General features: G+C 40.8%; 1 protein-coding gene across 1 annotated transcript in view; it reads left to right on the top strand.

Annotated features, from left to right (window-relative positions):
* The first annotated feature begins 5,114 nt into the window (after positions 1-5,114).
* Positions 5,115-15,852, top strand: part of CDH20 (cadherin 20) — a 171,460-nt gene continuing 160,722 nt past the window's right edge. Inside the window, exon 1 of the mRNA XM_069960235.1 lies at positions 5,115-5,133. The gene's annotated coding sequence lies outside the window, so the exon portion shown is untranslated. The remainder of the gene's footprint in view (positions 5,134-15,852) is intronic.

Raw genomic sequence — 15,852 nt, 5'->3', positions numbered from 1 at the left:
CTGCGCCCACATGGCGCTTTATGTCCACATGTGGGGTATTTACGGACTCGGGGGGAATTGCTCTAAACATTTATTTTGTGTGTTTTTTTTCTCTTTTAACCCCTTGTGAAAATGAAAAATTTATAGTGTAAAAAATGTAATATTTCATTTTCACGCCATATTGTTCCACATTTGTGCCCGTCACCAGTGGGGTCCATATGCTCACTTGTGGGTGACTTGTGGGGGGGGTTCAACTGTCTTGGCAACACAGGGGCCTTTTAAATGCAACATGGCCCCTCGAAATCCATTCCAGCCAAATCCAGCCTCAAAAAGCCAAATGGCGCTCCTTCCCTTTGGAGGCTTACCCTGCACCCACATGGCGCTTTATGTCCACTTGTCGGGTATTTCCATACTCAGGGGAAATTGCTCTATACATTTAGTGTTTTTTTTATCTTTTAACCCCTTGTGAAAATGAAAAAATCAAGACAAGATCAATGATTTAGTGTAAAAATTTAACATTTTTTACACTAAATGTTGGTCTAGCCTTGATTTTTTCCTTTTCCACAAGGGGTTAAAAAAGAAAGTGAACACAAAACGTATAGGGTAATTTCCCCTGAGTACGAAAATACCCCACATGTGGATATAATGTGCCATATGGGCAGAGGGCAAGCCACCAAAAGGACAGAGCGCCATTTAAAGGCTGGAATGGAGGATGGAGGCCATGTCGCAATTACAAAGCTCCTGTGCTGCCAGGACAGTAGAAACCCCCCACAAGTGACCCCATTCTGGAAACTACACCCCATAAGGAATCCAACAAGGGGTACAATGAAAATATGGACCCCACTGGTGACTGGCACATAAGTGGAACATGTGCCATGAAAATAAAAAAAATTTTTTTTTCATTTTCACGGCCCAAATGTGGCCGTCACCAGGGGGCCATATCCCCACTGCCCCCCTCGTTAGATTCCTTATGGGGTGTAGTTTCCAGAAAGGGGTCACCTGTGGGGGGTTTCTACTGTCCTGGCCGCACAGAGGCTTTGTAATTGAATCATGGCATCCTCTAATGGGAATGGCGGCCATACCTATTTAGCTGGGGAAAAGGGACAATTCTAATTTATTTGGGGGTATTAGGCCAATTATTAGTTTATAAGGTTGAAAATGTCCATCAAATTCAACCTGTGTTGATCCAGAGGGAGGCAAAAAACCCTCGTGAGGCAGACGACAGTAGCCTCATCACAGGGGAAAAATTCCTTCCCGACTCCATAATGGCGATCAGAATAATCCCCGGATCAACGTGACCCCTGAAATAGGAATAAGGGACAGAATTTAGATAATGTAGAACCCCAATGACGTGTGGTATGCCTTGAAGCGATCCAGTATGCAGAGGCCGGGGTGATCAGGACAGGCGTCACACTGGAAAATGGCGTCCTTCCTGATCCCCCTATTACCCCACACTCTGCACTTCTTCTGGGGTCTCCCGTTCTCCTGTGTGGGGGACGTCACCTGGAAAATGTTGTCCTGGTGCGATACAGGGTCCTTCATATCCAGAAGCGCTGGGTCCGCTCCATGGCTGCTAAATATTAGGGCTCTATTACTACTTCTGATATTTACGGATCGTGCCGCAAGCTACAGTAGCTCAGGCAGCGAGGGACCGGAAGAGGGGGCGCTGGTATAAAAGTTACAGGTGGTAACCTTTATCTAGCAGTGGGAAGATCAGTTCCCGAACGATCTTCCCACTAACTCAGAGGATTGGGGGGGGGGGGCATCTGGGGGTGGATTTGGGTGTCCCTTCCTTCATACACTCTAAGGGTACGTACACACTGCGGAATGGCGAAGGATAACCCTTTGTGCATTCCGCAGCTGGCACCCGCCAGCGGACTGATGGAGGCTCACGTCTCCGCTCGTGTCACACTCCATTATATGCACGGGCGGATTCTGCCCTCTGTCCAATGTGTTCATTCTTTGGACTGACGACGGAATCCGCCCGTGCATAGAATGGAGTCTATGACACGGGTGGAGACGCGCGCCTCCATCAGTCCGCTGGCGGGTGCCAGCTGCGGAATGCACAAAGGGTTATCCTTTGCCATTCCGCAGTGTGCACGTACCCTGGATCTGTAAGTGTACCCTGAGGTACTCTCACAGAGTATGTAGAATTTCACGCCATACCGTCATCTCTTATTGGGACGGTACTGGCGGAAAAGACGTATCTGGGGGCAGCGTATGCTACGCTACCCCCAGACACGTCACTGGATGATGAAGATGAATGGAGGAAAGAAGGATCCCCCCATTCATCCTCACTGGCTGTTTCGGTGTCTGAGGCAATAATAACGTATACGTCCGACACCGAAAACACCTTGGGGGCCATCTTTATATGGGGATTGGTATATGGGGTATGTAAATGTGTAGTGGTGTAGTGTAAAACTTTATTTCATGTAGTGTAGTGTAGTGTTTTTTATGTGTTTTTTTGACAGTAATAAAAAATATCCCTACGCCAAGAAAGGAGCTGCTGATAAATGCCGCACTTATGTGCGGCACTTTTCAGTAGCCAGTGGCGGTAGGATATAGGGGGGGAAAACGCTCCTACGCCATAAGGGGGCGTTGCTGATCAGCGGCGCACTTACGTGCGATGGTGATCAGCACTCAGCGGCGTAAGGGCGGAAAAAAAGAAAAAAAAATGAAAAAAAAAAAAATCTTTTTAACCCAAAGCAACTGATCAGTGAATGATATTCACTGATCAGCCGCTAGGGGGCAGTAGAGCGACGCTGCCGGAGATTGCCGAGACTCGCCGAACCCGAGGACCCGAACGTTTCCGAAGATTTCCGACGCTGGACGACCGAACCCGGAAGTGAAGAGAAGAAGACGCGAGGACGGCGCGGACCGCAGATCGTCGCTCCGGACGCCCAGATCAGGTGAGTATGGTACACCTGCACCACACACACCTGTTCTGCACTCCTCAGCTACCTAGCTGAGGGGTGCAGAACGCTACAAAACTGTTTTTTTACAGTTTGATCGCCATGATGGGCCGCCTGGTACTGGCCGGCATATCACGGCAATCGTGGGGGTGGCATCGGCGCCATCTTTGGTGGGGACACTAATGGCGATTGGTGCTGTCTCGGACAGCACCAATCGCCATTGCTTTCCGGGTCACCGGTTCACCGATGACCCGGAAAGCTGTTTTCAGCTGCTATATGCTGATCTGTATAGATCAGCATATAGCAGCGATCGTCGACATGGGAGGGGTTAATCCCCCTCCCGTGCCGACGAGCAGAGATGCCCTGCTATACATTATAGCAGGCCATCTTCCCCGACCGCTGTGTGTGAACACACAGCGATCGGGGAAACATCGGGCGTAAGTATACGCCCATTTGCGTTAAAGCCCACCCTGCGGGGGTGTATACTTACGCCCGATGTCGTTAAGGGGTTAAGTATGGTAAATATTTAGTTAGAAATATAGAAGACTGTCAGCAGGAAAAGATCACCTGCTCCATCTAGTCTAGTTATGAGTAGTTCAGGACATGGAGGCGGGAGACTGGCTGCATCCACTGCACACACAGGAGAATCTGCTTTATATACAGTATTCCTGTATTCCATCAGAAGTCGCCCCATGATCATGTAGGACATTAGGGAGAAGCTGCTGAGCCAGTGTGATAAATAACTCCCCTGGTATATGACTGGCCATTTATGAAGGAGTAGGATTCGGAGTCGGTCCTGATAAAATTCAGGAGTCGGAGTCTGAGTTGGAGTCGGTCCTCATAAAATTAAGAAGTCGGAGTCGGAGCTGCGGCTTACTGACTGCACAGCCTTGGTTCATACACTGTAGATGCTCAGGTTTACATAGGAAAAAACCCTGGAGAAAGAGCTGAAAAAAATCAAGGTATGCGAGTAGTTTTGAATTTGACACATGGGCTCAAAGAACGAAATGTTACATGGGACAATTTTTTCACATCAAACCAACTGGGGCAGATGTTGCTGAAAAGACAAATGACTATGCAGGGTACTGTTAGAAAAAATAAGCCAGAACTGCTGCAAGGCATCCTCAGTAAGACAGACGTTTATAGTTCAATTTTTTATTTTACAACACTAGTTTCTTACGTTCCCAAAAAACACAAACGTGTCATTCTGATGAGCACAGTGCACCATGATAATGCAATCAGCAACTGGGACGACAGGAAGCCAGACATGATGTTACATTACATGTTACATGATGCTGCCACAAAAGGGGCAGCTGATACTCTAGATCAACTCATAGGCACTTAGGTTTTTTATAACATTCTTGATGTGTCGGCGTACAATGCATTTGTGTTATGGTGTGAAATAGACCCAAATTTATCTTGCAAATGTGCAACATGCATGAATAATGCAAAAACTCATAGGCACATAGGTTTTTTATAACATTCTTGATGTGTCGGCGTACAATGCATTTGTGTTATGGTGTGAAATAGACCCAAATTTATCTTGCAAATGTGCAACATGCATGAATAATGCAAAAAGGCCATGTAACATTTTTTGACACAAAAAAATAAAAATTTAGTTTTTGATTTAATTTTTAATTTGTTTATGAACAACCATGTTCACACACAGTATAGTAATGCAAAATAAATTCAAATAAAACACTTAAATTAGTTAAAAATCCAGACTTTAGTAGGCCTGGTCAAAAATGCCTGGAACAATATATGTGTACAGTAGAACCAAACAGAACAGCAGGGTTAAAGGTTATGCTTAAGAAACAGACTTTTAAGTTAGTGATAAATTTATTAAGCCCTTTGTTTTGGGCTATCCTATATTTTCCAGTGAATGTTGTGCGTTCATTCTGGTCCAATAGAACTCTTTTAAAACTTATAAAATTGATGTGGACAAGGGATAGAATGACACAAGGCACTTTATACATAATTCATCAGGATTTTTTGCTTGGCTTGATAACATCTTCTCAACTTCAACAGTTGTGGAAAAAATTGCATCAAATTCCCCAACAGACTATAATAGTTTATAGAGCGCACTGGTTCATAGGGAATAATGCTCTGTTTTTTCATCAGACTTTTGGTATAATTTAGCCAAGCTTATGAATGACAGTACTGTTCATTTAATTTTTTTATGTATGCTGATTTCTCGTTTCTCCTCCATTCTTAGGAGCTGATTAGATATTTCATGAGAAAGGTAAGATTGCATATTAAATTTGACTTAAAGTGGATCTCTAATTATTGCTATAAAACTTCAAACATGTTCAATCAAATAGTATATCATCCCCATTGTCTTGCTGTGCAGTGACGGCAAATGGTATTTGCCTGTTGTAGCGTTTTAAGCAACTAATGCAATAGTAAATGCAAAGCTCCCAGCTTTATATTCTTTAAAGTCGTTACCTAGCAACCACTAAAACTACTATGAATTTTATTAGTACTGCTTAAATAGATGACAGATATTTAAAAAAAAAACACTTCAGTTATCAAGCAAATATTACCTGTGAAATTTAGATGCCATATATAGAATTATTATATATAGATTTGATAAAGGCAAATGTTCTTTCCGAAATGCTTAGTCCATGATATTCAAAGTTAACCATTTAAGGGCAGCTTCACACATAGCGAATCACAGTGGATTTCACGCTGTAAGTTACGATTCCCACCACTGTGAGTTTGAATGAGGTTACATACTTGCAGCAGAATTTTTATTTCACTGCAAGTATATAAATGCCCGCCCCCTTAACCAGCCACCACCCAGAGCATATTTTACTTGGCCTGCCTTCCAGCTATATCTGAGGCTCCCGGTTCCCATAGATCCCACTCAGCCAATCAGTGCACGGCTCTGCTGCAGTCACCAATTGGCTGGGCGGGACCTACAGGAGCCAGGAGCCTCAGATGCAGCCGGAGCGCAGATCAGGTTGAAATATGCTCTGGACTGCGGCTGGTTAACGGGCCGGCATTTACATAAACGCAGCTGGAATCGCAACAGATTTTTACTGTGGAAATCGCAGCGGTTCGCTACACTTACACTATTTTTCAATTGACTGGAGTTCCTGGGTTTCCAAATGGATTGACCAGAAAATTCTGGCACCTCCCTCATGCTGGTTTTTCCAAGGAGTTTTTACCCCTGTGTACTGTCTATTGTTTTCAAAAGAACATAAATTTCATGTAAAATGTAAATCAAAGGAAGGGTATGCCAGCTGGAGGTACAACTGTGCAGAAAGATCCGGGACTTTTGGTGGCACTAACGGCATCAGATGGACATCACTCCTTCAATGATGGGAGTAGTAGTACTACTGATTCATCAGTACGAATCTGATGAAGAGGCTGTTCCTTGAAACGCGTAATTCTTGTAATAAAACTTTAATTTTACATCAAGCTTTGATTTTACATCAAATACTACTACTCCCATCATTGAAGGAGTGATGTCCATCTGATGCTACCAGCGCCACCAATCGGCGATGTCGGGCTCGTAGCACGACCACCCCAGGTGAGCGTCTCCAAAGCCACCATTTCTATTCGAATGTCCAGTTTTCACACTATGTGTGCCCCTGGTGTTTTTTAATCTCTCCAATTTCATGTATTATATAAATGACATAGAAGAAGGTTTGGTAGGTAAGGTTAGGGAGCAATAGGGTTGATGTTCCTGGACGTGTCTGTAATATGGAAAATTATTTAGCTTTACTATATACTTGGTCAAAGCAATGCAAACTGCAGTTGGATTACCTGTGGTACAATATTCTGAACTCTGGCCTGTCACACAACACTTGAGGGGACATATGCAGAAAGTTTTTTTATGTTGTGTCTAGCTATGCAACACTAACTCCAACCATAGACCTTAGGAGAGATTAGTTTATTGTAAAGAGACCCTGGTTCAGCATTCTATTTCTTGGAGCAGAAGACTGTAACCAGTCATGTAGCTACAATAGAGGCAGGATGGGCAGTTGCTATGGGACCCGTGCAGGAGGGGGGCCCGGGAGGAGAAAGTAAGAGCGTGTGTCCTTCTGCTTAACCCCTTACGTACTGCAGTGTATAAGTGTCCCAATGTTTACTTACATGCTGCAACACAAAAAAGGGTTAACAAGTAGAAGATAAAGAGATCTCCTCTGATAACCTCTGACCTTTGTTTTCAATCAAGTAGGAAAATGTGCAGAGCTCTGTGCAGAGATCAGGGGTTATCAGTGCACCAGGAGTAAAGCAGATATCTCATTGTCTTCTGAACTTTGGGTCACTTACACACTGCCAGGATTTTGCCTCTGGCCACAAGAGATTTTATTTTTTGGCTACATCACAGAGTATATATATATATATATATATATATATATATATATATACACAGTGCTTTGTGTTCTGCGTAGGGGAGGCCCAGGACAGTGACTTGCTTATAGAAGGCCTAACTTAGACTGGGTTCAGAGGCACCAAGGAGGCTGAAACTTTTCTTTCTGGAACAATTCCCATAGTTCTCGAGAATTCTGTATAGAAATCTTGGCTGGGTTAAATGTATCATGTGACAAGGCATCCTTTCTTACAAAGAATATGCAAATATTAAAGGGAAACTTTAATAACAGTGAGGCATCTAACCTGTTGTTATGCCCCTATATTACTGCGGATAAAGGTAATTTTCTTACCTTGATCCTCTGTGCCTTTGTGGATTTTTAGATATGTAAATTAGTCAGTTTGATGCACTGGGGGCACAAATTTACCTTTACCCTCACCACCCTGTGCACTATAGTGACTATAGTGAAAAAGATCCAATGGAGTACTCATTTAAGTTGCAAATATCAAAGCATGTGAAAAGCCAGATATCCCTCCAGAGGAGTAAGCCTGTTGCCAAGGGGTGCATCCCAGTCAGGAAAACACAAAACCACCCTGATACGTAGCCCTTTAAGTCCCACTCTGTTGTGATTATTGGGACATAAATAGGGAAATATAATTTTGTCCCAATACTCACAACAGAGTGGGACTTCGTCCTGGCTACATATCAGCAAGTTAGATGCTTCTTTAAGTTGAGTTTTTCCTTAACCCTTACACTACTGTTTCATTTTAGTGTATGAAATGCATGCAATGCAATATACAAATACATTTTAATAAGTAAACTTACAGTATATCATACAGATTAGAAAATACTAGCAATACTGCAGCCTTTTAGGACTCTAAAGTAACAAACTATAGCATTCTCACCTCTCTGAAACAGCATTTAAGTCCGTGTCTGTATTTAATTACCTTGATGACACATTCTCCCCTCTCTGCTGAAAAAGGCCATTCTAATTCACTGCAGCGATTTAGTTAGGATGCACTGGGTTTAAAATGAAATTTGTGCAGCAGGGAGAGTATGTCTTGTCATTTTCAATACGATTACATACTCGCAGTGGAATTGTCATCCCGCTGCGAGTATGTAAAAGGCAACCCCCTTAACCCCCCTCTGCCCGGTGCATACATTACCGCCTCCACGCTTTGGCTTGCTTTGGGGGCTCCTAACGTCTGGACGTCCTGCTCAGCCATTCAGTGGCTGCAGCGAGAAGTGTTGGTTTTTGCTGTAATGCATTCTGACAGCAAACATTATTGTTAAGTTTCAATTGATTTATAGGGTTTGGATTTTTTGTTTGATCAGCTGAACTTCATAGTTCTACCTATTAGTGTTAAAATTTAGTGTTTACCTTATGTACATTTTTCCATGACATTGCCTAGAGAGAGAAAACAGAGTAGTGTCAGACGTTTTATCTGCCATTCCCGGTCACACGCCGATGGATAATACCACTGTGTCCATAAGAGCATTTGTATACATGTGTACAGTCAAAATAGCTCAAATTATAATCCAAAATAATGTTAGAAAAATACAGTTCTATAAATTCTGTTTGCTGGGGTTTATCACACTATAGTTGCAAATCAATCAAGCTATAATTCAGGCCTCAGGGTTCTCCAAAGGCTTTAACCTGCTCTAAGACAGGCTTATTTAGTAGTACAAGTTTTGTCTTATACCAGTATATAATCCCATCAGACAGGAAGTTTACTAGCTATAGGCCTTTTACTTCTAAGTTTATAGAATTGCCTGTAGCATAGAAAACAAGAAAATACTTCATCGTTATTGTTATGATAGTCTTTATCATTATAGAGCCAATGTTAATTTTCATTTCTTGGCTATTTACTTTTCCGTACTTATTTATTATGGACCATTGTAAACAACCGATGATGCGCCTTTTTTACAGCGGTCTGGTAGTCGTTAAGAATATCGCAGGCTCAGGAGCCTGAACCTGCCCTATATGCAGTGGGTGTTAGCTGTAACTTACTGGACCTGTCAGGGCTCTAATCAGCACCAAGAACTGGGGTGCCGATAGGTTTCTAGGGCTTCTGGAGGAGTATACTTACCTTTCATGTCAGTTCTGGCCTCTCTGCTGATTAAGTCTAACTTATCAACGCTATGCAGGGCTAGTTCCTACATGTGGAATTGTCTGAATTATTAAAACAAACCATTATTTATTCCACGCGGCGGATCAGCGGAAACGAAAAATAATAAATGCCAAAATTGTTTATTTTTGGAGATATTTATAAGACAAATTGGAATAAAAAGCAAATACAGTGTCCCATCCACTCAATTCTGGTACCGATAAAAAGTAGAGATCATAGCACAAAAGTAAGCCCTAATGTGTCTCTGTATACAAAAAATTATAAGGATTCAAAACCATGTTTTTTTTTTTTCTAGAAAGATAAAAAAAAGTAATCAAAAAAGCACAAAAACTAAATAAACTGCCTATGGCTGTTATCATACGGACCTACAAAATAAAGATTATGTATAAATTTTATTAAAAAGTGAACTGCATTTTTTATGATTTTTGCCTAGAAATATTTTTTTTCTGCTTCAGTATATTTTATGATAAAGTGAAGGATGTTATTAAGAGGCTATGTTCACACAACGTCAAAAATTGAGAAAAAGTGCCCGATTTCGCTATTTAAAAAAAAGTCAGTTTTTATCCCGATTTTACTGACTGCAATGGCAATGCATTGAAGTCAATGGGAAGATGGACGTCCAATGCACACAATGTATTGAATAACAGACGTTTTTGCCGCAGACGGAAAAATAAATAACATGATCATTATTTTTGGACGTCTTTTGCAAACAGCGGACATTTTCTATTAGATGTTCACACACAGTTTTCCTTTTGTCACTGTTCTTTCTCCGTTTTTACTATTAAATTCAATGGACTTTTCAATTAAGCCGCACCCAAAGTCCAATTAGTAACCCCAAACTAGAATAATGTACAAACACCAGTCATTGCAGGGGAGGCCAGGCTGCTAAATGACATCTGTTATTTTAGACTCAAAATGACGGACGTCGTTTTAAACGGAGCTGAAAAAAACGTTGTGTGAACATAACCAGAAGGTCTATTTTTCACACAAAAAAATTAAGCCATCAAATGACCATCTTACTATAGAAGTAGCTTCTTTTACATGATATTAAACAGGGGTAGGGAACGGTGTCTCTCCAGCTGTTGAATAACTACAAATCCCATCAGCCAAAGCTATCAAGACATGTTGGGAGTTGTTGTTTTACAACACCTGGAGGATCAAGGTTCCCTATCCCTGGTATAAAATATTACAGTATTTCCTTTTTGGTGGTACTGTGACTTAGATCGTACACCTATTTTACCTATAAACCAAACATAACAAGTTCAGAGGGTGAAATATACAAAATCTACTAAATGACTCAACAGACAAATATATTATTATTATTATTATTACTAAAATAAATTAATTTTATTTATAAATAGGTTATGCTACAGTAAATATTGTACACAAGAAACCATATATCAGTTTCTGATCTAAAATGTTTAAATGTTTAAATTTAGCAAATGAGCTAGAGTAGCCTACACTTACAGTAACCAAGTTACATTCATTAAAGCATCAAAACCGTAGTTATATTCTAAAACAAGTATTCATGTTAAATATAAAAGATTCATTAGTGTTGTTTATTTTCATAATTTGTACAAGCTGTATTTAGTCATAACAATCCTTGAAATGGAATGTATGTGATTGTTAAAAACAGATAAGAATATGAGGAGTATCACAACATAAAACAACATTCATAAACCTTAATTTTCACAAACGATTATGTTCTCAATGTGGAGACCAGCTCAGCAATAATTGTATGCTGCTAAACAAATTGCCATCTCAATAAATGTTTTGGAAAAACAAACAAGGAAGTGTAGATTCTAGTTTTTCTCGCAAGTAATTAACTTACTTTTTAATTTTGATGAGTGAACTTACAGTAAGTTTGGGTTCATTTTACTTCCATAGGCTTTAGGAGATGAATGCAGCCCTAGGGCTACCTGGAAAACATGGATAGAGCCTATTTATGGGTAAATGTATTCTAATAAGAAATATAAGATGTCTAAATCTAAACTTAAAGTTACTCTGTACCCTCAATCAGCCCCACCAACACCCCCTCCCCACCCCCCACCCCCCACCCCCCAAAAAAACTTATACCATCAGACAGCTGCTTTTAATCCATTATCTTCAACAGGTGATGCCTGTCCTGAAACATAATTTTTTAAACCTGCAGCCCTATGTCAAAATGGTGTGGCCTAGAGTGTCTGTGCCTTAAGCCTGTGATACTTCTCCATTCCTCCTCCCCTCCCTTCTCATCATTAGGAATGCCAATGGAGAGATTTCTCCTATTTATGACTGCAAATGAGCTTTAACGATCCAGCACATGCACAGTGTTCAGACAAGTGATGAATAGGAGAAATCCTGCCTGGGGCATTCCTAGCTGTGAAGAGGGCGGAGAGGAGGGACAGAAAGGCGGTGCAGGCCTAGGGCACAGAAACTCATCTGATGGTACAAGGGGTTTGAGTAGGGGGGGGGGAGATTGTGGGTACAGAGTGCCTTAAAATGGGTGCTCAGGATTTCAAAAAACTGTTAACATGTTAAAAGACAACTATCAGCAGGTTAGAAGCAACTATCCTGCTAATATATACATATAGTACCCAGGTAAATTTCTTACCTTAATCCTCCGCCATTTTGGGGAACTTTATAGTTTTATTCAAATGCTAATGATGCTGAGTGGTGCACTGGAGTGGGGACTACTGCCTCTGACCACCATCCCACCAATCTGATGTTTTTAACTTGCTGATAGTTTTCCTTTAAATACATGGGGTTCTTTGCCTTAACATTTGTATTTATAATGTCACTAATCAAGAGTGACCTGAATTTGCATGGCATAACATTTTGAATACAATAGTAGTTTGGCACACAATAAAAGCATTTTTCTACAATTTGAAAAAGAAACTTAAAAGGTGATTACTAGACCGAACAATATGGAAATCTGAGTTTTGGCAATTGAACTGATCTTCAATAACAAGATTATGGTATTTTTGGAAACAAACTTATTTTTATATTTTAGCATTGGGAATATTTTATCTTTTAGCATACACTGTTTGACAAAGTCTGGCTTCCTTTCAGGTCTGCAGACAGAATTTTCCTTTAAATCCTATTATTGAAGCCATTTTAAAAATCATGCCCCAGTTGGCATGGTCAAATGCCCTCCTGGCATAAATTGTAATAATAATGTTATTCCTGAGAGCTTTCTGATGAGTTTGAAAGTAGATTAGAATAGATATAAGTTTCTTTACATCTCTGTTCTTTCACAACATAAATTGAGGTTGATTTTTGTAGGCCAGTTGTATCAAGCTTTACAGGAATTCTCATTTTATTTCCATGGGTTTTGAATTTCTCTGAATAACATTACATTAGTGTTAAATAAAAATAAAAATAAAATTAGAAAAGATAGTAGACATAGAATTTGTAAGCACTAGAAGAAACCTGCAGGAAAAAGTGCAACAAATAAATAGCTGATATGCATTTACCTGACTTCGATATCATTTTAAACCTACATCTGCACATTTGCCTCCAATATTAACCCTTCTGGTATGTGAATGCTGAGATTTTGGATGAACCTTCAGTTTCCAAGCAGAATTTTCTTTAGCAGTGGTCCATAGTCCTTCACTTATGTGATCACAAATTTGTGCACCAGATATTTACTTTCTGACAGTGGAAAAAATGTATTATAAGACAACCATGTTAGCTCTCCTGACACTTACATCTGCCAGTGGAATCTATTAAACCATATACATAACTTCTCTAGCAGACAAATCTTACATTTTTTTAAAGCTACTTTTTCAAAGTTATTGTAATTTGTAATGTTTGGCCTGTCATCAGACGAGTCAAGTTATTGATCGCAGCGGGTGTCACTGCTGTAAACCTGAGAATCAGTACTCTCTTTAGCTGTCAATCAAATCCAAGTCCTTTCCATCATTAAAATCTATGAAGTGAAAGAATAAAATCCTCAGAAAACCAGGGGGTGGAGTGCACTGCTACGCTTTCTCCATGACAGTATCTCAAATTTGAAGAGGGTTATTTCAAACAACAGTTTCGCTCTAAAGTCTCACTTTTTGAAATTTTTACAATGATCTTACCATTTTTGAAGAGTTTAGTATGCCTCCCATGGAACAATATATTTACTATCATTTGCATGATAAATTGGTATTTATATAAACAGTATAAATGACTCTATCCCCTCTGACTGTTGTTTGAAATAAACCACTGTGAATTCCAGATAGAATTGAATCCTCAGGCAAGGGGGCGGTGGAGTGCACTGCCACACTTTTTTCATATTTTTTCCCCATATTTTCAGATTTACTGCCCATGGCGTAGGACAATTATACCCTTTGCAACAGAGATATATATTATCCACAGCAGCTCAATGCCTCTACAAAGTGCACCATGCAACCCATACCTCAAAGACAGTATTATCCATGCACAAATCCCCATGACTATATTTCTCAAAGAGGATTTTTCCCTTTTTATTACCATAGCCATGGGGTTTTTAGTCACTGGTACTTGTGACAACTAATAGTAGCATTCATTTTCCAGTTTCACAGACACGCATGGTGACTGGCTAATAACTGTTCTTGGAGTTTTTACAATATCACCATGATAGTTAGATGTCTTGCACAATGGTTCAACAAAGGCTACTTATTGTGTAAGTTTTTAATGCCTCTCGTGCTTTCTTGAATGGTATAAGGCTAAAAAATTGTTTCGTCATGGGTTATACAGTATATCAAGGAGGATGATGTCCTTTAACTGTGATAGAACAACCTTCTAAAGCTACTCCCAGCAGCAATTTGTTGCTGAAAGTCAGATTACCTTGTTTGAATTAGTGTGCATTCACATATAAATGGTTGAGGAAGCTAAATAAATTAAGAGGGAGACAAATAAGTTACTTATAAGGGCCATAGTGCCACTACTGTTGCCTCTATAGACGGGACAGGCTCTAGGTTTTTATGGGCACTTGGGCCCCTCATTCACCCATCCACTATGCACAATCACTTTAGACACCACTAACATACACCAACACACGTTACGTAAACAGGCATTGACTGGCTGACTGACACAGACTTACTGACATAGACACTTAATGTCATACACATTACTTACTGACTAGAGAAGAGCGAACCGGGTTCGGGTTTGAGTCCATCCGAACCTGAATGTTTGGCATTTGATTAGCTGGGGCTGCTGGAACTTGAATAAACCTCTAAGGTTGTCTGGAAAACATGGATACAGCCAATGACTATATCCATGTTTTCCACATAGCCTTAGGGCTTTATCCAATTTCAGCAGCCACTGCTAATCAAATGCCAAAGGTTCGAGTTCGGATGGACTCGAGTATGCTCGAGGTTCGCTCATCTCTATTACTGACACATACACACAGTCACTAACACATTACTGACACACATTACTGATTGACACATTACTGACTGACACACACACTTACTGACTGACCCACATTACTGACTGACTGATTGACAAACATTACTGACTGACATACACTGGCCGCCATGTTTACCGAATTTGTTAACAAATCGATGTGAATTCCTGTGAATCTTGCTTTGCTCATTTCTAGTGCGTCGCAGGAAAGACAGCAGGAGCTTAAGGAGTTAAATGCATGGCTCAAGTCATAGTATAGAAGAGAAGGGTTTGGGTTTTTAGAGCACTGGGCTGAATTTTTATTGGGGTACAATCTGTTTTCCGCAGATAATTTGCACCTGAATGGAAGGGGGTCCGCTGTGCTAGGGGAGAGAATCCTAGAAGGGGTGGGGTGATTTTTAAACTAGGGATGTGGAGGGAGGCCAATGTAGTATGTAATATACTTCCAATAGGAGAAAGGAAAATCGGAGCACTTCTTTGAAGCACCAATCTAAGTCTTTATTCAGCAACCAGGCAGTACAGATGAATGTGAAGACTGAACGTATACTTCCCCTTATGGCTGTGAGAAAGCACGCTGTGACATGTAAAACAGCTGTTGCCTGTTCAGTCTTCACATTCATCTGTACTGCCTGGTTGCTGAATAAAGGCTTAGATTGCTGCTTCAAAGAAGTGCTCCAATTTTCCTTTCTCCTATTGGAAGTATATTACATCATTGGTCTCCAGTGTCGTTGAACACCTTGTTCAGCGGAGATCCTGAATGGCAGTGCAAGGGTGTATATCCATAAGCGGTGAGAGAGTGGTGCCGGGGTATCTATCTGTATTGCAACCGTAGTATGTAATATAGTGGCAGATAGGTTAGAGAGGGGACAGAACATTGAGGTAGGAGGAGAAGGGGAAGGATAAGAGCAATGGATAGGGAGATCCATTTGTTGCGGATGAACAGTGAGGATGATTGTGGCCACAGCACTGTAATACAAAAGAAGAGGATGGAGCTGTGGTGGGTGGGGCCAGTACTGAGGTGGGTGGGGCCAGTACTGCTAACACATGTAATTTACTGAACTGGCTTACTATAGATATGGTCCAAGACAAATTAAATAAACTCAATGTAACCAAAGCTCCAGGGCCTGATGGATTACACCCCAGAGTTCTAAGGGAA

The sequence above is a fragment of the Dendropsophus ebraccatus genome, chromosome 2 (assembly GCF_027789765.1).
Source record: "Dendropsophus ebraccatus isolate aDenEbr1 chromosome 2, aDenEbr1.pat, whole genome shotgun sequence".
NCBI classification, from domain to species: Eukaryota; Metazoa; Chordata; class Amphibia; order Anura; family Hylidae; genus Dendropsophus; species Dendropsophus ebraccatus.
The sequence above is the reverse complement of the archived record's forward strand: the minus strand, read 5'-3'. Positions and strand labels throughout refer to the sequence as shown.